The sequence below is a fragment of the Bacillus rossius genome, chromosome 6 (assembly GCF_032445375.1).
Source record: "Bacillus rossius redtenbacheri isolate Brsri chromosome 6, Brsri_v3, whole genome shotgun sequence".
Classification (NCBI taxonomy): domain Eukaryota; kingdom Metazoa; phylum Arthropoda; class Insecta; order Phasmatodea; family Bacillidae; genus Bacillus; species Bacillus rossius.
The window spans coordinates 73,186,284-73,210,672 of record NC_086334.1 but is presented as its reverse complement, the minus strand read 5'-3'; the positions used below and the strand labels follow the sequence as shown (position 1 = coordinate 73,210,672).

Here is a 24,389-nt window from a genome sequence, read left to right as displayed (position 1 = left end):
GTCTGCCAGCAGCCACCACAGGGGGAAGGATCGGTCGCCATTTTTATTTTTTTTTTGCACCCGTCGGGTTCGAACCGAGGACTCCGAACTCCGTGTCTAAAAAGTACAATTTTTTAAAAAAATATATTAAAATTTTATTAATTTTATTTTTTTATAATTTTTAAAAAAAAATTTCATTAAAATCGGATAATAAATAAAAAAGTTAAAGATGGCGGCCGTAACGGAAATTGCAACGGTGACGTCATAATCCAAGATGGCGGAAAACAAAATGCTGGAATGTTCGAGAAAACAAAATGACGTCATCCAAAATGGCGGATCCAAGATGGCGGATCCAAAATGGCCGCCGGGGTCACCTTGTCCCGTTACGTTATGTCCCGTTACGTTATGTCCCGTTACATTGTGTCCCGTTACGCTCATCCAAGATGGCGGAAAGGACACACAGCTCCACAGCCTGCAGCCTGCCGCAGGAGCCCCTATTATATACTACTAATATGGTCAGCGAAATTTCATTTATCTCATGCAAGAAACTTACTTCAAGAAGTTTCTATTCTCGCCTACAGATGGCGTCACGTGTTGTGTTGAGATAAAAATATTTTATTTTTATGCGGGATATAGGTTGCTCACTCACGATCGCAAAAGAAGGAAGACAAGGTAGTTCGTGTTGCATGAAAGTACTCCTCAGCTGTCTCAAAGAATATTATTTGACTGAGTAAAGGATGTATTTGTTTGTTAGCATTCCACCTAATAAAAAAAGTGTAGGTATCTATTTAGTAACATATCATCACTAATCAAACGAGACTCTTAATAAAATTGTTTTTCTAATACAAAAAAAAATTACATGCACTTTTTTTAGGAATAACCATAAACACTCGTGGAATATCAGCAGAAATCTCACCGTGAATGACCAGGAGAACACGGAAAAACAAACAAAATATTTTCAATAATAATTAGGACTATGTACACAGAAGAAAATTTATGCACGTTTTCCTAAATCAAGATCAGTGAAAAACCAATAATAAAAAATACAAAAAACAATGAAAAAACTAAAATTAATGTAATAAAAAATAATTTTAAAATCTTCCAGAGTAGTATATAATAGGGGCTACTGAAACTGGCTCCGGGGCGAGGAGCGAGGCGCCAGGCCACATCTCTGATTGTGACGTCACGGCGGCCATCTTGGATGGTCGTAATGGGACACAGCGTAACGGGACAAGTAGTACCGTGACCTTGACCTTGACCCTCAATACTTTTCTTAATTGGGCAAAATTTGCCCAAAATTCCTCAAAATTCGCCAAAATTTCCATTTCTATGGAAAAAAATTCCGCCAAAAAATCTCAAAAAATTCCACAATTCAAAAATTAGGATTTCGAAAATCCTCAAAAGTCGTTTTGCCCTAGAAAGAACCCTTATTCCTAAAAACGGCTTAAGCATCCATGTCTAAAGCCTCCGGTAAGCCATTTCTAGGAATAAGGATACCATGATCGCCATCTTGGATTATGACGTCACCATTGCAATTATCGTTACGGCCGCCATGTTTAAAATCTTTATTTATTATCCGATTTTAATGAAAAAAATAAAAAATTATAAAAAAATTAAATAATTAAATTTTAATAAAAAATATTTAAAAAAACAAACATTTACGACATTGAGCTCGAAGTCCTCGGTTCGAACACAACATGTGCAATAAAAATGGCGACCGATCCTTCCCTCACAGTGGACGCTGGCAAACTGACTCCAACCACTTTTTTCAAAGCATATATATCGCCAGTTAAAATGACGTCATGTCCGCCATCTTGAAAATCCGTAATTTTTATGTTAGAAAATCGGGAAAAAATTTAAAAATCATTAAAAAAATTAATCAACCGAACTAAATAATAAAAATCCTTAAAACCACCGTTGCACTTTTCGTGACGGCCGCCATCTTGAAATCATCCGCTGCAGACCACCATCTTGTTTTCGTCCGCTAGAGTGTGCTGATACCATGTTAGGATAATTATCTGGTCACCATACCTTCGTCCTCAACTGTTGGTATTGAACTTTGACCTTGGCCTTGAACATTGACCTTAACATTTGACCTTGACCTTGAAATTTGACTTTGACTTTAATCTTTAACTTTGACCTTGTCGACCATCATGGATCCGACACTTTATGTTCAGTACATGCTACCAGGAGCTACCGCCTGCTAGACTTCTACATGGCTCGCTTTGTGCAGGAAACTATTCGTGCATCAAAGAAATATCCTTAATACTGAAATAACTGAGGAAAGCTGGTTTCATACAATAATGGCTTCTTTTACTTGTATTTGTGTAATGTTGAGAAGTAATTAAATATTGAAAGTAAAAATTTAATGTTTTTATTTCTTGTATTCTGATTTCCAACTAAGCCTGTGTTTCCGCTACTGTATGTGTGATCATTCCGTTTCCTGTGTGTACGTTCCGTTTCCTGTGTGTACTGTGTGTACGTTCCGTTTCCTGTGTGTATTGTGTGTACGTTCCGTTTCCTGGGTGTACTAAGTGTACATTGCGTTTTTTCCTGTGTGTGTACTATTTCTTCATTTCGTTTCCTGTGTGTACTGTGTAATCATTACATTTATTGTGCGTAAATTGCATGTATTGCGCGTACATTGCGTACATTGCGTGTTGGAGCTGTTGGAGCTTTTGGAGCCGAGTAGACTTGTATCCTTGTAGCTTCATAGACATGTGGTTCCGTAGCCAAGCGGTCTTTCAGTAATGCAGTCTCTCAGCCATGTATAACTCGTAACCAGCTAGATCCTTTTAGACTCGTAGCCTTGTAGCCTCGTATTCTCTTAGACTCGTAGCATTGTAGCCCAATATCATTGGAACTGTTAAAAGAAAAGGCAGTTGGAGCATTTGGAGCTGTTGGAGCATTTGGAACTGTTGGAGCTAATAAGTAGTCGTTGCACGTCTATGCAGGGCTAAATGCTTATAATATTGCTGGCTTTCGCAAGTGGTCCTGTAGTAGGATAGAAATTGTGTAATAAATATTATGTTTGTAAAAGAACTTGTGCTGTTTTATTTCTAGAACCTTACACTTTTCTGGTATTTAAATTAAATTTCTTTTAGCTTCGTCCAGGATCGTGCCAAGGACCTTAGTCGAACTAATCAATCAGTATATTGTTTGCAAATTTATTTAATGAATTTTGAACTTTTTTCTGAATTTCTAGGTTAATTATTACGAATTTTCCAAGATGTAGGTATTGATGGCTTATAGAATAATGGTAGTAGAGGATTTAAAGTCTATTAAAGAATTTTGAACATGGTTTATTGAAATTATTATTTTTTTATATAAAATTAAACGTTATTACATCGATCGTGTATCGAACCAAGGACAGTAGCGGATCGAATCAATCTGTAAAATGATTGCCAATTTTTTTGGTTAATTTTGGAATTTTTACCGAAATTCTAGCTAAATAATTACACAATTACAAGATGGCGACCAAAATAAAAGATGACGGGTGTCACAGCAATAATAATAAATGATTACTGCACTCTAGCGGGTAAGAATTAAACTAACATGGCGTCAGCGCACTCTAGCAGTTGATAACAAGGTGGTGGCAATGACCACTAGCAGGCGGTAGCTCCTGGTAGTATGTACTGAACATAAAAAGTCGGATCCATGATGGTCTACAAGTTAAAAGTCAAAGATCAAGGTCAAAGTCAAATTTCTAGGTCAAGGTCAAATTTCAAGGTCTAGGTCAAAGTTCAATGCCAAGGTCAAAGTTCAATGCCAACAGTTGAGGACGAAGTTATGGTGACCAGATAATTATACTAACATGGTATCAGCACACTTTAGCGGACGAAAACAAGATGGTGGTCTCCAGTGGATGATTTCAAGATGGCGGCCGTCACGAAAAGTGCAACGGTGGTTTTAAATTTTTTTTATTATTTAATTCGGTTGATTAATTTTTTAAATGATTTTTAAATTTTTTCCCGATTTTCTAACATAAAAATTACGGATTTTCAAGATGGCGGACATGACGTCATTTTAACTGGCGATATATATGCTTTGAAAAAAGTGGTGGGCGTCAGTTTGCCAGCGTCCACTGTGAGGGAAGGATTGGTCGCCATTTTTATTGCACATGTTGTGTTCGAACCGAGGACTTCGAGCTCCATGTCGTAAATGTTTGTTTTTTTAAATATTTTTTTATTAAAATTTAATTATTTAATTTTTTTATAAATTTTATTTTTTTTTCCATTAAAATCGGATAATAAATCATGATTTTAAACATGGCGGCCGTAACGATAATTGCAACGGTGACGTCATAATCCAAGATGGCGATCATGGTATCCTTATTCCTAGAAATGGCTTACCGGAGGCTTTAGACATGGATGCTTAAGCCGTTTTTAGGTATAAGGGTTCTTTTTAGGGCAAAACGACTTTTGAGGATTTTCGAAATCCTAATTTTTGAATTGTGGAATTTTTTGAGATTTTTTGGCGGAATTTTTTTCTACAGAAATGGACATTTTGGCGAATTTTGAGGAATTTTGGGCAAATTTTGCCCAATTAAGAAACGTTTTGAGGGTCAAAGTCAAGGTCACGGTACTACTCGTCCCGTTACGACCATCCAATATGGCCGCCGTGACGTCACAATCAGAGATGTGGCTCGGCACCTCGCACCTCGCTCCGGACCCAGTTTCAGTAGCCCCTATTATATACTACTCTCCATCCTCTGTACTTTCCCTTTGTTTTGCAAGGATAAAGTTGCAGCATAAGTCAATTTTTTTTAAATATTTTTTGTGACGTTATTTTTTGGATAATTATTAAATTATTTATTATTATCTTTTTTGTAATGTTTTATTTTTTAATATTTATTATTTTTTGTTGTTCACTGATCATAAAAAATATCTTTATTATCTTTTTCTGTCATTCTACAAATATTTTGATTAGGTAGGGTGCCACGACAAAATATTAAACCTATAAGTGCGCCAATGGTTTTTGGAACCCCTAGACTAAATAAAATTGTTCCAATATAAGTGGTATTACCATATATGTAATGTTTTGTGTACTGTTTATAATTATTTTGAAAGACTTAATTTAATAAATGGCTCAACATTTTCCAATTATAAGTTAGCAAAAGTGTATTTAATATTTAAATTACCCTTAAAAATGTGTTTAAATAATAAATGTACTAAAACACCTAACAATACAATAAAAAAACACCACACTTAAGTCAGCACTTCAACCACCGCCAGCAGGCGTGTCGGCGGGACCACAGAAACGCGCCGCGGAGACACATTGCGAGCCAGTGGCGCACAGACTTGTTTTCTGTGGAATGGGACGTGCGCCTGAAATAGCAGACTGATTACCTTTGTCGCCGAAGCGGAACCTAGCAATGAAACAAAAATTTTTGCATGAATGCGCTTGTATCTTTTTCGGTGAGACAGAATGGGAAACACAGAAAAGGGTTGATAGGAGAAGAAACAGCTATCTCCAAGCAGTCGGAAGGAATAGTTTTATGGTTGGAAAATATCGCTACAGTGCATCATGTTGGAGGATAAAAATCTCTTTGTATCAAATGTTTATGTCTCTGAAAATATTTACCTGTGATTAATCTGAAAAGTATGTGTACAATTTTAATCTCACTTAATTTAACTTATATATATTTTTAAGACTTTATTTAAAAATCGCTGTACATTAGATGGAAATTTAATAGGAGGGTGAATCGCTATTTACACTATTTATAGGTAACTGAAAGTTTTTTTCTCCTGTTCTGTTTCGTAAACATTCGATATACTGAGTAATATAAATTTTACATTTTTTGTAAGTATAGTCTCTGGTTATCTTAAATACTGTTTTTTTATGAGATTTAATAATTTCACATGTGGGAATTTATTGTTTTAGAATCAATAATATTAGCTTCAAAATCAATAAAACGCAAGAAAATAAAATTTTCTGTGAATAATATAAAGAATGGAATTACAAGCTCTATGTACAATTCCGTAAAGAAAAAACCTATAATTAGTGTAGTAGTAAAATTATATATTTTATGACCATAATACTAGGGAGGAATGTGAAAATGGCGAAGAGACATACAGAGCTACATCCTGAAATATTAATTTTATTCAAATAATACTGCAAATATAGTGAAAAAGAAGTATGTTTTGTTAAAAGTACTAAAGGAATGTAGGTTCTGCTGATGGTGATGGTGGGAGGATTGTAGATGAGGTCAATGACCGACCGTTCTGACGTCATGGCGGCCATCTTATAAGACCTTTTTTACCTTCAAAAATTCCCAAAATTAATAATAAACGACTCTAAATTTCTCTAAATTCCTATAAATTTCCCTATTTCGAGGGAAAAATTTCCATTTTGAGGTAATATTTCCCGTTTTTATTCCAGAAAAATTCAAAATATTCGAAATTTTACAATTCAGGCTTAAATTATCCACGGGCAAGCCTCCAATAAAAAACTGGAGTTAAGCTTTGATCTTGACCTTACCTCCGCCGTCTAGGTTACACTTTTCGTTACAACAGCCATCTTGGATTCTACAACGTTAAACTTTTAGTTACGGTCGCCATATTGTATTTTATGACGTCATCGTTGAAGTTTCGTTACGAATACAGATCCCGATAGAAATGTTCACGAATGTTACACCTCCCAGCCCGCAGCTGATGATGCCAGGTTCCTACCTTCGCAAAATTTATAATGTTGTTTAAAGTAAATTTTTCGTGTAAACTGTACACCACACTTCTCACAGAGAAATTTTACTCGGTCGATATTCCTTGTACAATCATTATTTTCATGGATTTGTGTATTTCGTCCTCGTCAAAACTTTTGCCTCAGTGGTGACATTGATACAACAGCGAACCAATATATTCCTAATATATAGCTGTAGTTTGCGATGTCGTCACTCCCGCAGAAGACATATCAATAAGTCTTTAGAAGCCTCATTATATGACAAGTCTGTTGCTATGATTTTAGAAATCCTTCGTCATAACCATCAATCCTTCGATGTACAGCTTGCAAATGAACGTTGTTTCTACAGTTTCTAGTCAAATTACTTTTCTGTGTAAAATGTACACAACATTTGTCACATGGAAATGTCGCACGATTATCGTGCCTTTGGCAGCCATGTTTTCATATCTTCTTGCATTTAGTAGATATTTGAAACTTTTGTCTTTGCAACTACACAGTTGACTCGTCGGTAGATTCTGGGTCATCATAGACTCAAATAATACGGTACCTCTAATGTACTCTGCTGGAGGCTCAATCAAAGAGATACAGACTGTCGCATGAGCTGGAGATTTCACAGTTAATGATGACATAACATCTGTACAGGATGTCGAAGAAGCTGAGCTAGTTTCGGCTGATGCAGGAGCTGGAAATTGCTCACAAAATATTTTATTCGCCAAAGCTGATGTAATTGCAGGTATCTATGTATCCTCTGCTATCGGTAATGCATGCATTGAATACTCTTGCAGAGACGAGGCAACAGGTAAAACCAACATCGGACTCTCTGGAGCTGTTGAGCCCACCACCATCGAGATCTGCGCTGATGTAGACGTCTCTGACATTGATATCCTCTTTAAATATGCCGTCGAGTTTACAAGTATATCGGACTTATATTTCAGACGAGCCAAACTTGACTACTCTCAAACTGCCATAATCTGTAACAAACTGTGATCCATGCTACCTAGGCAATGCTTATATAATTCCAGTCACTGTTATAATATGTAAGTTAAAACAGCAAAAATCATTTTTAATAGATAATTTTTTACGATTTTCAAGGAAGGATAAGTTAAAATTATATGGAAACATGTAATCTCAAAGTGTAAATACACGATACATTTAAGCTTACTAGAGGACAAAGAGCATCTAAGACAAGGGACCCAAATTAGAATCAAAATGCAATTCAGACTACTCAGATAGTTTATTGAATACAAAAATGATATTTAAAATGTACAAATGACTACGATAAGTGGCCGTATATCGTACTAGGACCGAAGACAGGAATTAAACCTGTCATCCCCAGCTCAGGAAGCTTTAATGTGTTATATATTCATAGTCAAGCCATGAACTATGTAGAAAAATATGTAACCAACATTTTCAAAACCCGAGGCCATCAGTATCGATCCGTGCTATGACTTATCACAAAAGCCTTCCAATCAAAGTTCCCACTCTAGATTCACAAGAGACGCTTTTCTGCTCGAAATGCTACACATGACCAATATTTCTGTAAATAACCCAAAACACTATTAGGTATCCAACATTTGTTTAAACACATACAGTAGATCACACACATATATATATATATATACTCATGTCCATTCTATAGTCGTCTTCAAACTTGTATTCATCAGTCTACTTGAGCATACTAACACAACACATATCACTAAAATTAATGAACTAAAAAACCTTCATTTATTACATTCAAGCAGTCATTGCCATACCGGTCGTTAGTTGGGCAGGTCTGACAGTAGATATATTCAGCATATTTTACATTTATTTAGAACCAGCAGTCTCTGAACCACTGAACATTCAAAACCATATACACGACGTTCATGTTCCATCATCGAAACTCAATTCGAATCTCATTCCCCATTATCGACACTCAATATATCGATCATTTTCCGTCATCGACATTATATACACTCAATCCAGAAATCAATCCGACCTCATTTCCCATGATTGAAACTCAATTCGATGCTCATTTCCCATCATCAACACACCATCCAGCAGTCATTTACCGTCATCAATATTTAATTAGGCACTCATTTTCCACCTTCAAATCTAATTTTACGTACTTATCACTCAATTAGAAACTCATTTTCTGTCATCAACACTCAAATTAACACTCAACACGGCACTTATTTTCCATTATTGACAATTATTTTGACGATTAATCAGGCACATACAGATGCTGACTAGTCACCTACAGTCATTGGTCAGGATGTAATCAGCGGCCAGGAACAATCAGGTTGTGGATAGGTATGTCCAATTAGCGGCCAATCAAATCCAGTTTGTGGTGAGACGGCTCCAGTCAGTGGCCAGACACATCCAGTATGTGACCAGCCACGCCTTGATGTACGCTATTCATGTCAAGTTGGTGGCCGTGCACATCAGTTGGTTAGCCAGGCACTCACGGCCAGTCGGATATTACGCCCAGCTGGTGGCAAGGTACGTCAAGTCGGTGACCAGACGCGTCTATCCAGTGGTCAGGAACGCATGTCCAGTAGGTAGCCAGTCCCACCCAGTTTGTAGCCAGCCGCATCCAGTAGATGGTCAGGCACATCCAGTCAGTAGCAAAGAGGTATTTTTCGTCAATACTCAAAAAACATTTTAAACAGTTCATATACAGAATCATGCGCATAGGTCAAACGTCTCCGAACCAAGATGTATTACTCATCGAAATGCGACCAATATTTTAAAATCGGTCATGTTCAACGTCATGTATATATACCAGTCGTCTCCAAAACACAAGATTAATCGTGTCCTATGTTCAGACTTAAAGATGCTGATTCGTCATCATATAGGAAGTACATTCTTAAAAGAAAGCACATTCGTCGAATAGGAAACACATTCATACAATGAAGCACATTAAAAGAAAACGACACACATTTGTACGAAGATTAAACTTTGTACGATACGTTCTCATCACAGTGATACGATCACGTCAGTATGATAAGATCGCGCGGTTTATGCAGTAGTATACAATGCCTTCAACTGTCTTTGACGTCAAGAGTTTTTGGCTCTAAAGCTTCAATTGCTCAAATGCTACCACTGATCAAATACTTCAATGGGCCACTGATTCTAAGCTCCAACTGTTCCAATGCACCTATGCTCTAATCGCTCCAAGTACTCTAAAGCTCCCAAAATCCAAAGCTCCAAAGCTCCAATTGCTCCAGTGCTCCAACTGCTCCAATGTATCGCTGCCCCAATTTCTCTAACTGCTCAAATTTCCCAAAGTTCCATTCAGCAGCCAGAGTTAATTGATCTCGTAGAAGAAACTTGTCGCAAATAGTACCTATTCCTGCCAACAGATTTTGCCACATTTTGTGTTGAGGTAGAAATTATTTATTATTAATGTGGGATTTGGGATGCTCTCTCACGATCGCAAGAGGAGGGTTTCACTATAGATATAGGGAAACGGAATACATATTGCATGAAAGAATTTCTTAGCTGTCTCAAGGCAGAGTATTCGAATCAGTAATGAATCTTTTCTTGCTGCGTTTTACAGACATTCACTGTTATTATGTGGGATACAGGAAGCTCTCTATCGATCGCAAGAGGAGGGCTTCGCTAGACATCAAGAAGAAGGAAATTCATCTCGCTTCATAGTGTTTCACAGCCGTCTTAAAAGCAGAGTAATTGACTTAGTAATGAATATATTTCGTTTGAATTCCACAAAAGATATATTTTAACCATTCATTTAATAACAGGATTTTAGCAATCATGAAAAATTATGAATAAAAATACATTTCTGCTCAGAAAAAAGGATGATGTGAAATTTTTCTTAGCATGTTGAAATCTAACAAAATTTCCATAAATAATCTGAAGCACAGGGAGAAAACAAACATAAGTCTTAATAAACCAGTTCAGTGAATGCGACATTTAGAGAAATGTATACAGTATGCCCCGCATAATAATATACTTAGCATATAGCTATGTTAGGCATAATATTATATCAAATATGCTTAGCATCTATATGTTACCATTATACATATACATAACATGTATATAGCTATGTAAGGCATATTAAAATATTATTTATGCTGTCTAGTGACAAAAATTTTAGTTACAGAACGGATATGTGTGGAACTGGTAATTGTCACACACTTGAAGGAAACGCGACACAGTATTACAGGATAAAATTTAATATATGGGTTTCCTAATATTAATTTAATAGTAATTAGTGATTTTTTCTCTGACAACAGAAAAGAATATTGTAACGAAACGAACAAAAAAAATTATTGTTCATGATATTGATTCTGTAGGCTGCGTTCACGATGAATTTCATGATGCTGACTTTTAAGCTGGTGATAGTAATTGTACTCGGAGTTTCTATGAATATCAATAACAATTTGTAAAGACGATGGAAGCAGCGAATGAGATAAATTGTACATCGAGAGACAATCCAAATGGATTGGACAAAAGGCTAAGGCATTTTCTTGGTTCACAAAAATGATGATCATTTATTATCATCTAAGATACCTGGACTAGGAAGTGCAAAGTTTGTTTAATACAAATTACAATTTTTTTATGTGATGTTAAATTTTTATAAAAATTTACAATTTCTTTTAACGATGAAATAAATATGAATTGCTTAATAACATTCTTGCATAGCTATATAAAAAAAATTTTTTTTTGGTCAAAACTTCCCGTTGTATGGAAAATATTAGCATACCTGTTATTCGAGTTAACATATACATTTTACAGTTTATACTTAATGTTTTAAAAAAACTCAATTATCAATAAATGATGTTGGTGTCAAATGCTATTGTATTCTGTCGATCGCAACCTAACGTAATCCAATATATTATGTCGACCGCATCCTATCGAGCTGAATGATTTATGAAATATGTCGCATTTTCGTTTAATGTGTGTAGTTAATTCTTTGGCTGGGAATGAAGATTTGATGGTTCAGAACCTCTCGTTCTAAATCAAATATTTCTCAGGGATTTTTGGTTCTATATTAAGTGTAATATATTCTTAGTTCTTAGTCTTTATGCTTGTTATTGTTTATATCCATACTATAGGTACGGTAGTTTGGAGACTCTTGTTTTGTCTGTTTGAAATAAGTCATAATTATTTTGAAAGATATGATTTTTTTTGACGAAAAATTCATGTGTTGATACACTTTGTCTATATGCTACGCATTCCTAATGGCTTGTATGAAATGAATGTCCAATGTCGAAAAATACGGACTCGTGGTTCGGAGATGCTTGGCCTATTTTACTAACATTGTACATGACCTGGATTCGAAGTTCGAAAACACTTAGCCTTTATGCTTGTGTTTGAAATTATTGTAGTCATAATGTTCATCGAATACATCCTTCAATTTAGGGATAATAATAACGTGAAACATATTCATTCGGTAGGAGTCCTTGTTTGCAATGAGGATAATAAATTATATAAATATTTAATAGCATAATTTTTTGTATAGATCAATGGTTGAAACAAGGACGAAAATAGATCAAATAAATCAATAAATTATCAGGTAATATATTTTTTTTAGATATTTTAAGTTTTTTCAGAAAATTAAGGATAATAATAACATAATTTAAATATGGTTGTCGAGAAGCATAAAAAGATGGCAGATGCCATTGAAATTAATAATACTGCACTCTAGAGGGTTAAAATTAAACCAATATTGTAACGGCACACTCTAACAAACAATGCGCGCCCTAAGACTCCTTAGGGCTTTTACTGATATCAAAGGTGGTGTACATTACATCATTCAAGAAGGTGACCTCAAACAAACGAAAACAATATGGGACTATGTCATCAGAATCGAAGAACGTGGCTGTGATGCCGGGATCAAATATGATGGGCTAAAGCAAACGGAAAGAAAAAAGACATTGGCGGCGACATCGGAATCCTAGATGATGACCTGCAGCAGACGAAAACAAAATGGTTGACGTTACATCATAATTCATACTGTCAAATTCCAATATGTCGTAAAGTTATACCATAACGAAAAACGCAACATCAAAGTGTTGGGTTGAAGCGTTGGGATCGCCGCATCGTTTGAATTACCCGCGTCAGCGCGGGTGATGGCACGTCGTCCCCTCCTTCCTTCCCCCTCCTAGTGTGTGCTTGCTTGCTCCTCGCCTCCCCTCCTCCGGTCGGCGCATGCGCGCTGCGCCGCACCTATGCTATAACACCAGTGGAAATTGATTAATTCAGTCTTGTTTGTCTTGTCTCGTCTAGCTTGTCGGGTCTCGTCTTGTCTTAGTCTCTTTCGAGAGCTCGAGTAGTTTTGTAATCCAGCATGTGGTCAGTCAGTTAGGCTTAACTTTGTACGACGTGCGCGAGCGACCTCGGGGGAACGATAATGTAAGTTTGGTTTGATTGGAGTGAGGCGGTGGCCCTTGCCTTAATGTAAGCTTTTGTAATGTACATTCTTGTTTGCTTTGTTTAAATTCCCTTTCGGCCACCACCTAGAAAATTTACGTTTGAAATTAATTGAATAACTTAACTTCACTTTGCTTGTAACTGTTCTCCCCTGAGACGTCGGCGTACGTAAAACGTAATTTTAATGATTTGTTTCAGAATGTAACTTAACCATGTAACGGGCATTATGTAGTAGGTTTTCCCTTAATTCCAACTAATCGACTTGGTTGTAAAATGTGCTGTTCTCAATGCGTCTACCTTGTGACGCCCCCTTTTGATGGCCCGTAATGGGACCTGCGCAATGTTTCGCCGGCGTAACTTGTTACACGTAAAACGTAAATATAAATCTGTTCTTTATCTTTTGTAGCCTTGATAATGGCATTCACTTGCAATTTAACTTGTGTGTATAATCAATGTATTTGATTCTGGATATCTTTGTTGTTGTTGTTTCAGTATTCAATTTGTTTTTTGGCCTAGTTAAATAACGTAACTGATTAAGTTGTTGAAAAATACAAATACAATTCCTCAATCCTTGCCATGCTATTGCCTCCCTCCCCTCCTCAATTTCTATAGGCATTACAACTGCGCCACTCTGCTAGGGATTGAGAGAGTTAACGTGTATTTGTTCTTTTTTTGCATGTACCATGGGGACTCCGGCAACCGGGTGGATATACCGTTTGCGGAGAGACGACGCAACTGTGGCTACCCTTCGTGGGTTGCTTGTTCAGCACGTGCGACGCGCCTGGGAATCGTCAGAAGAGGTACCGTCTCGGCAAGTCCCCACCCCCGCTAATCCTGCTGTGTCGAATTATAGATTTAATGAAAAGGTTTTCTTTGCAAATTTGAAACTTCTCCCTCGTCTTGACTGTTGTGAACCACGTGCGGTTCTAGATTTTTTGATTGCGGCTGCTCACTTAGCTGGGTTGAAACTAGTCTGTGAGGCGGAGCTTTTGAAAGCTCTCTTAAGCCTCTGTGGTGCGGTGTTTTTGCCACTGCTCACTGACGCCATAAGCCGGAATTTAACTTTCGCGCAGTTCAAGACGTCTGTGTTACAGTTCGCCTGTCCGCTACGTGTTTTGGAAACGTGTAAACGTGAGCTAGTATTCAGGTTTCAGAAGCCTGATGAGCCCTTATTACAGTCCATTAATTCCGTTGCGGCCTATGCCGAGGTGCTGGAGTTGAATCTCTCTGAGGCTGAATTAAGTCAGGCTATTGTAGGCAACGTGTCACCGCTAGTGTTACAGTATAGTGCTATGCTAAGCCCTCCTTCTAGTCCTAGTACTCTCCGCAAGTGGAGCTCAGACGTGGAGAATAGATTATTGGCTGTTAAGAAGTATCAGGAGGATTTTCCTTCCATGCCTACGCCAAGTAGCTTTGCTTCGAATTCTAAAATCAAATCTCCTAATTTTCAGCCTGCTTCGCATGTCAGTTCTAAACCCGCTCGCGCTGTGTGCGCAACGCGACACGTTGAGTGCGCGGCTAGTGTTAGTGATCCTTCTGCCGCGGCGAGTCTTGCTGCCAGCAGACGCCCAGAGTCCGCAAATGCGCCCGGCCCATTCTCTAATCGTTCCAGGTGTGCAAACTGCTGTACCTTCGGCCAAGCGGTGTCTGAGTGCACGTAGCCCGCCGTGAGCCCCGAACAGCGAAAATGTTTCCGTTGTAAACGCGCAGGGCATTACAGAAATCAATGTCCGGGAAACGGGCCCTGACCGGGCGTGCGAGTGGTTGCCACGGTCATCGCTTGAGGAAAGCCGCTCATAATTTGTTCAATAATTTTATACACGTTCGTCTGTTTGGCGAAATTATTCCGGCCTTAATAGAGTCTGGTGCTACCCGTTCTTTAATAAGCTCTGAATTGTTCGATGCATGTTGCATCAAATCTCCGCATTTGCTAAGCCGTGTAAGTACCGGCTCTGACGTAAAAATTTGTGTCGCCAACGGCGTGATTGCTACGTCAGACGTTGAAGTCGAACTTCACTTAAAAATCGCGGGTTTCTCGTGGAATTGGCGATTTAATGTGGTTCCCGGGTTATGTCACCCACTCATTCTAGGATGAGATTTTCTGGGGAAAACGCGATGTTTGTTAGACGTCGCTAATCAGGAACTAGTATTCGGCTTTCATCCTTCAAAGAAAATTAAACTCATTCATCAGGACTCCACTCCTATCTTCATGTCGTGCGCCGACAATTCTGACGTCATCAATAGGGACGCGGTTATAGCTGACGTCATGAATATGTATTCTGACGTAATTACCAGCCGGATAGGCAGGTGTGATGTCATGCCCTATAAATTCTATCTTAAGGACACGACTCCCGTCAGGGCAAAGGGACATAAAATTTCACCGCCTAAATTGCAAAAATTGAAAAATATCATCGATCGTCTCTTAGATGCAGGAGTTATTGCTCCCTCTGTTTCCGGTTTTAGTTCGCCTTCCTTTTTATTTCCTAATAAGGAGGCTGGTGAATTTAGGATGGTTCATAACTATAAAGAACTTAATGATAAGATTAAAGAGGACGGCTACGAGTTGCCAACCGTATAGAGCGCCTTCCAACATCTGGGGAATGCTGCCATATTTTCCGTTATTGATTTAAATGCTAGCTTCCACCAGTGTCTCTTGCATCCTGATTGTCGCAAATACACTGCATTTTCTACCCCTTGGGGGCAATTTCAATTCAATCGAGTGCCTATGGGTGTGTCTTTTGGTAGCCAGGCGATGAGCCGAGTGCTAGATCACATTCTAGGTGACTTGAAATTTAAACCAGTCTTTAATTACATTGACGCTATTATTGTCTACAGTGCTAATCTGGAGCAGCACAAACAACATTTGTGTCAGGTGTTTGACCGCCTCAGAGCCGCTAATTTAACGGTAAATCCCGATAAGATTCACTTGGGAAAAGATTACGTGAAATTTTAAGGTTACATCATTTCTAAAGGTAAATTGATCATAGATCCCGATAAAGTTTCCCCTATTGTAAATTTCCCTCCTCCTAGGAACGTCAGAGGAGTTCAAAGATTTCTTGGCATGACGGGATATTACGCTCGCTTCATTCCCGATTATGCTGCGGTTTGTAGTCCGCTTAATAAGCTGCATAAAAAGAATGTTGTTTTCGAGTGGGGCGACGCTCATTGGAAAGCCTTTGACAGCCTTAAGGCTTTGGTGTCTTCTCCCCCTGTCTTTGTTCTGCCTGATTTTCAACGCAGGTTCGCACTCCAGGTAGATGCGTCAAGCATCGCGTTAGGTGCCGTCCTTGGGCATATTGAAAACGATAGGTTACGCCCTAACGCCTATGCCAGTAGAACACTCACTGACGGGGAACGATGTCTGGGTACATACGAGAAGGAAGCCTTAGCGTGTTTGTTTGGCGTCGAGAAGTTCGCGTCTTATCTTGATTGTCATGAAATGATATATTCACGGACAATCAGGTGCTCAGCTGGCTCTTTAACCATCCGAACCAGCTCGGTAAGCTCGGGCGCTGGGTGTTGCGGTTGTCTCGCTTTAAATTTAAATTACATCACATTAAGGGTAGTGACAATGTAGTGGCTGATGCGCTTTCGCGAATGTTTTCCCCGGATGAGTTCGACACACATGTTTCGTCTGCGGCTGAAACAAAGCCGATTTGTGCCGCTGTTTGTAAAGTATTTCCCGAGTCATTTCTTAGCATTCAGCAATGTCAGCAGGAGGATCTGTTGTGTATTAAAATCCGTAAGGATTTGAGTGCCGGTAAAGCCGTGCCTTACATTGAGGAACACTGTGTAATGTATTATACCAGGACATCCGGTAGGCAAAAGAAGGCTGTTGATCTCGCCTCCCTTCGCCCTATGGTGTTGAAATACTTTCACGACTCCTTATTGGGTGTGCACCTGGGCATCGACAAAACTTTTCGTCGAATCAGTGCGCATTTAGCTTGGCCTGAATTGCGAGCTGATGTTCAGAAACACGTGCGATCATGTCGAGAATGTCAAGTCTCGAAGCCCCCGCAGTGTGCCAAAGTCGGCTTGTATTGCGCTGATGCTCCTGTTTCCCCCTGGCATGTGCTTCACATTGACATTTTTGGTCCACTAACACGTTCAAAAAAAGGGAATAATTGTATTTTGGTCATTTTGGACATTTTTTCTAAATTTGTGTTACTTATTCCCTTAAAAAATATGAAAGCCATTAGTATTGTTAGAGCATTACGAGACCAGGTGTGGAAATTTTTTGGTGCGCCTGCAATGATAACGTGTGATAACGCACGCTATTTCCGTTCTGTACAGTTTAAAGACATGTGTTTTCAATGGGCCATTAAGCCCATTTACAGCAGTCCTTTCTGTCCCCAGGGAAATAAATCTGAGCGCGTAAACAAAGTGCTTAAGGGTATTCTTACAGCTTTCTACAGGGATGATCAGTCGCTATAGGATAGTGATTTGGATTTTATTAATGTAGGGCTTAACTCTGCAGTGCATTCCGCCACTTGATTCGCTTCTTCGATCCAATTCCGTGGTAGAGAGTTGACCCACCCCCTCCTTAACCTGTGGGGACTGCCGCCACTGGAATCTACCTCTGATGACGAGTCACTGGAGGCCGTGCTCGATAGTGTGGCGTGTAACCTTACAAAGGCGCGTCAAGCTGTGGATAATTTGTATAACGCTTCACGGAGACCTCATGGTTTTGTAATTGGAGACCGTGTGTTGATTAAGAATTTTTTGCTGCCTAAGTTGGCTGATAACATAAATTCTAAATTAATTCCTCCGTACGTTGGTCCGTACGTAATTAATAGATTCTTAGGTGACAACACTGTTTTGTTGCATAGTGCTGCGGGTTCTAAGAAATTCAAAAAGCCCATGTTGGGCATTTAAAGAAATTTAATGTGTAGCCTTGATGGTCTGCAGTTGTTTTCGCGTTCGCGTCTGGCCTTGTGTTTTTTTTTTGTTTTCAGCTTGTTTGGTTATCGTTTCCCCCTCCCCCCTTTCCTCGTCGAGGACGCCACGCCCACAAGAGGATCCGCGCCGCTGTGGACCTGACGCTCCTCTGCCTGCCCGCACCGCCGTGGTTGCTGATGCCCGCACGTTCGCCGCTGCGTCTACGAGGCCGCCCGCCTCTCCTGCCGCCTGATTCCGAGACTGCATCATTGCGAGCCATCCGGAACGCCGCGTACACATGTCACTGTGCGGCCATATGCTGCCTCTCAGGGCAGGGGCCCGCCCTGAGGAGCCTTCTTCGAGTCACCGCGGTACGCTCAATGCTGTGCTGGCTGAGCGAGCGGCCGTCTACTCTGCGACCCTGGCGTGCTGGTGTGCGACCCTCGTCCCGCTCATCTGGAGCCGCGACACAGGCCGTGAACGAGTCGCAAAAGAAGCCCTCGCCCCTGTGAGCATGCAACACGCTCGACACAGGTGCGAGGTGAAGAGCCGAGTCAGCCAGGCGCCTGTCCGCATGCAGCTTTGGGGACGCCTACTGTTACTCTGCCCGGAGGCGCGTCGGCTGTCGACTCTAGAACTTCAGTGCTCGAATCCACGTATCAACATGATCTTTCCTGGGACGTCCCGCAAGATTCAAGATTAATATTCAGCGCTGAAGATACCAATGTAATGACACTGAAGATACCAATGTAATAATGATGAAGATGGACTTTGTTAACATTCATTCAAGAAACTTTGGCCTATGTAATTGGCGTATTTAATCACGTTTATTTTGTATTGTATGTGTACGTGCTTGAAAATTATTTGTTTAGACTGGCAGTCAAACCTTTTCGTGGACACTTCAAGTTTTTCTTTTTTGTAACCTATATAACTTTGAAATTGACATTGACATTGGTGTTTGCGAGGGCGGCGGACACGGTTGTTCCAGGGCAGGGGAGTTGAAGCGTCGGGATCGCCGCATCGTTTGAATTACCCGCGTCAGCGCGGGTGATGGCATGTCATCCCCTCCTTCCTTCCCCCTCCTAGTGTGTGCTTGCTTGCTCCTCGCCTCCCCTCCTCCGGTCGGCGCATGCGCGCTGCGCCGCACCTATGCTATAACACCAGTGGAAATTGATTAATTCGGTCTTGTTTGTCTTGTCTCGTCTAGCTTGTCTGGTCTCGTCTCGTCTTAGTCTCTTTCGAGAGCTCGAGTAGTTTTGTAATCCAGCATGTGGTCAGTCAGTTAGGCTTAACTTTGTACGACGTGCGCGAGCGACCTCGGGGGAACGATAATGTAAGTTTGGTTTGATTGGAGTGAGGCGGTGGCCCTTGCCTTAATGTAAGCTTTTGTAATGTACATTCTTGTTTGCTTTGCTTAAATTCCCTTTCGGCCGCCACCTAGAAAATTTACGTTTGAAATTAATTGAATAACTTAACTTCACTTTGCTTGTAACTGTTCTCCCCTGAGACGTCGGCGTACGTAAAACGTAATTTTAATGATTTGTTTCAGAATGTAACTTAACCATGTAACGGGCATTATGTAGTAGGTTTTCCCTAAATTCCAACTAATCGACTTGGTTGTAAAATGTGCTGTTATCAATACGTCTACCTTGTTACGCCCCCTTTTGATGGCCCGTAATGGGACCGCGCAATGTTTTGCGCAATGTTTCGCTGGCGTAACTTGTTAAACGTAAAACGTAAATAGAAATCTGTTCTTTATCTTTTGTGGCCTTGATAATGGCATTCACTTGCAATTTCACTTGTGTGTATAGTCAATGTATTTGATTCTGGATATCTTTGTTGTTGTTGTTTCAGTATTAAATTTTTTTTGGCCTAATTAATTAACGTAACTGATTAAGTTGTTGAAAAATACAAATACAATTCCTCAATCCTTGCCATGCTATGGCCTCCCTCCCCGCCTCAATGCTTATAGGCATTACAGGGTTGTTTATGGATACGTCAATTTAACGACAAATGTAATTTCAAGAAGTAGCATAGTTGATGGCGATGTTACCGTAACGAAAAGTGCAATATTAGGCTGAATGCAGCAAACAAGGAGTTCCGGGATTGCGATTCGGTATTTATGGCACGAACTATAGGTGAGGGGGTAGGGCCTGTCGGTGGGGAGATTGCTGCGAGAAAATTTTTTTGAAGGGGGAGTGTTAAGTTTATAAAATATGCTTTGGAATAGGTGGTGGGGGTCAGTCTGCCAGCTGCCTGCATAGGTGGGATATTATTATTTTATTGCTCCCAACGGGTTCAAATCAAATATGTAAGTGCGTATTTTTATTAAAACTTTATAAATTAGATGTTGTAGGTATAAGTTTTAAAATTTTTCTGAATTTCTAGCCTTAATAATACTGTTTTTCAAATTGGTGATCGTAACATAAAAAGAAACGTTGACGACATAATTAAAGACGGCGGAAAATTTTTATTAAAATTTTGTTAATTAATTTTTGTTAATTTTAAAACTTTTAACATTAATTTGAGATTTTTCATTTTGGATTTTCAATATGGCTACTGTAACGAAAAATGCAACAGTCTAGAATCAAATATGGCGGACGTAACGAAACGTTCCACTATGACGTCTTAAAATCAAAGATGGTGACAGTAACGAAAAGTGTAACATTCTAGAATCCATGATGGCGGGTGTAACGAAATGTGCAACCATGTTGGACTAGGTCAAGGTCAAGTCAAATCTCCCTTCTACAAGGTTATTGGAGACTTGCCCATTAGGAAATTAAGCCTCAAGGGGAACATTTCGAATTTTTAAATTTTTCTGCGGAACTTTGTTCTGAGATTGTCGACAATTGATCGAAGTAACGCCGTCCTCCAATTGTTTACTAGTCGAAGTCAGTTCTTAAATCTTATAGCAAATCTGTAACAGCTGGGTTTCGACTTGGTTCATATTGATATTGATAATTAAAATATTACACGAAACCATTAAAGTCTTCTTTATCAATATGTGAGTGAAAAACGCACTTTTGTTTAATTAATTCTTCGCGTATCGGAGAAATATTAATTAAATTATCAATATGTGCTATGGCAAAATCACCAAATACGCCACGTCATATGGAGATGCAAACATATTTCATGTAACTGTTTTCCACTTCCAATGATGAACACTCACCACGGTTCTGATTGACGTCAGTTAAATTAGTTCTCTTATTGTGACTCGAAGTTCATTTCACCACACATATTCTTACACAGACACAAAATACAAATATCTCCCAGCAACACACAATTCTAATTATAATTTTTGTCATTTCATAGACAGCTTCTTAGTAGTTCAATTGAATATATTGCAACAGATAAGCTCATTCAAGACAAAATCATTCCGCTTATGTCAAATTCTAAAGCAAGACCCTCTGTTCCAATCGAAAATCATTTCAGCGCATTGTCTTTTTTTCATGCTACACAACAACGCTTATAGAAAAATACATTATACTACCAAGAATTATCATCTTACAAAGACAAAATGCCTTATGAATAAAATATTTGGGCATTTCTCTGTAATCTGAGCTATTTTTCTAGGAAAGCTGTAAAGTCAACTTCTTTTTCGTTTATATTTAGTAAATGAAGCTAATAATTTGAAGTCTATGTTTTCGTGGTTAATGCACAAACAAGTATCACGCCTATCAACTTTGGGCATGACAATCCAAAAATGTCGGGGTCTACAAAAGGTTTGGTAACTTAATTTGAAATTTCTCTTTTGTTGGAACTTATTATATAAGCCGAGTAACGAGGAGGCAGAACAAGTTCCCTGTCTTGTTGAGTGGCGGGGGAGTGTTTAGTTTGATTTCATTGAAAGGTAACACATAATGTAATTAAGTCATTTTATTTTACTGTACCTAAATATGAAATATTCATCTATTATAACGATATGAAGTATCTAAGGTTTAATATAGTATATTAAAAGGAAATAAGTATTATCCTCACCAGAGGACAGTTAGCTGTCAGGTTACGACATGACTTCCACGGAGGGACGCAAGTGCAGCACTAAAAAAAATGGCGTCCGGGCGGTAATGGCTGCAACCGAGCAAACTTCAGATTGTTTGCTTTTTGTTACATGCAACGCCGTCCTTGTTTAACCTTAATACTACGTGGTGCGTAATTTTAAATATAGACAGGGGGACTGTTTACAAAATGCGGAGACAAACATTGAGTTAACTTTTTAGTGTGATAAAATAAATAATATTTATAAAAAATAAACATGTCCCATTAACAATTAAAAATTATTGTTTGAATAATAAACAACTTGATTGATTCCAATAGTTATTTTCTTAAATAATTTAATCTAAAAATACTCTACTGTTTCGGTGACACGCCAGGGGACTGTTTTTTGCGGTCTGTATAAACGTTTTTGATACAATAAACTTTATTTTGAAGGCTATTGTATGTTTAGCAGAGCTAAATTAAGTTATGATCTTTTAAAGTTATTTACGAAACATTTATGATTTGAACTTTTTTTATACAATATTGGCCTGAGAAAACGAGTTCCCCAGTTTACAGAGAAATGCCTATTTATTTCCTACGGTTGTAGTTAAATAAAAAATCGAAAGTTTATAATTTTCCTGTATCTATATATTTCTCCACAGAAATGCCACAGTTGTTAACATTTACCAAAGTATGCCTAGTAGTTAATAAGTTCCTATGTATATGCAATATTTTAAAAATTATTAATATTAAATTTGACTAGTTATGGTTTAATTATTTACACAATAGCATATAAATTTCTTTTTATATTGAATTATATGTTACTATATTGTGTTGGGATTTAATCTTAGAATCCTACGATGAATTATTTCTTTTGAAAATGCAACTGTTAATAATTGAACATTTAACTTGCACATAATGCGATATTTAATAGTTAAAAAAATTAAACAAATCAGTTATGCCTTAATGATATTCACAACAACTCTATGACTTTGGTACTAGGCAAGATATAAAAGTATTATGATATACCAATTATTTTTACAATTCGCACAACGACATTTGAAGTAACCTAATTCATAGCAATTTAATTTAAGGATCTGACAAACTACAAAACTAAATAAATAATCCATTCAGTTCTATCTGATACACACACAAAAGGTTTCTATTCAAATCTGAGGCTATTTAAAATAACGTACCTTAGCTTATTTTAGCTGGTACTAATAAAACAACGGTATGCTACCCCAAGCAAATAAATATTTGGTAATTTAAACCTGGCACAACTTTTCAGCTGTTTTGAAAGTCATGTTGTTATGCTATAAATTTTAACTAGAAATTTCGGAAAAAATTAAGAAAAACATTTTAAAAAATCACTTGTTAAAATAATGATTGATTCGGTCGATATACTTAATGGTTTAGATTCTTGCTTGATGCAATAAACGATAAGTTATTTAAACTTATCAAAAAAATGACTGTTTGAAGAAAAACTGCAAAATACAAATAAAAAATTTACCACAGAAATTCTACAAATACAAAAACAAATAAATTACAAGCGTTTCTCGATGTTTACAGTCCTTTTAGATGGCCAAGCGAGTCATTTGCATGTCTTGACATGTGTTTTCAGGGCAGTTATAACTGACAGTCGATTAACCAGCTACGTCCATTCAGGAGTAGGGAACGCACGTTCAGTAGATGGCAAGGCACATCCAGTTGGTGGTCAGACATGTCTATTCAGTGGCCAGGTATGTAATCGGTGACTATCTACGTCTTAATGTAAGCTATGCATGTCAGTCGGATGGTCAGGCTAACACGCCAAGTTGGTGGCCAGACACGTCTACACAGTAGCCAGGAACGCATGTTCAGTAGGTGGCCAAACTCCCTCCAGTTGGTAGACAGGCACATCAAGAGGTATTTTTCGGTGATACTCGATACTCGACGAACATTTTAAACACCAAGTGTCTCCAAACGAATATGTTTTATTCACTGATATGGGAACAACATTTTAAACAGGTCACGTTCGTTCAATGTCAGGCGTATACACCAATCGTATCCTAACCACGACGCCAATCATTTCCTGAGTACAGACATATCGATGCTCAATCATCGTCAAAAAAAAACACATTTTAAAAAGAAAAAAAATTCTTCAAAAAGAAAGCACATTTGGAAGTACATTTGTAAGCACATTCGAAAAATAAAGTACTTTGCAACCACACTCGACCAAAAATTGCACATTTACAAGCACGTTCAACAAAAAAAAACATTTGAGAGCACATACAGAAAAAGTAAGCACATTTGGAAGCACATTGGACAAAAAGAAAGCACACTTAGAAGCACATTAAAAATTAACAAAAGAGGGTGTGAAATTTCAACTTAGTAGCACACGATCTCATTAGTAGGATACGATTGGTCGCAAGATTCGGTAAGATACAATACCTTCAACCATCATTGGCTCCAAATGTTTTTGGCTCCAAAAGTCATTGCCTCCAACAGTACTTCGCTCTAAA

General features: G+C 38.3%; 1 long non-coding RNA gene across 1 annotated transcript in view; it reads right to left on the bottom strand.

Moving 5' to 3' along the window:
* The window catches only part of LOC134533572 (uncharacterized), a 127,364-nt gene that overhangs the window by 37,812 nt on the left and 65,163 nt on the right, over positions 1 to 24,389 (bottom strand). The gene's annotated exons all lie outside the window — the stretch shown is intronic.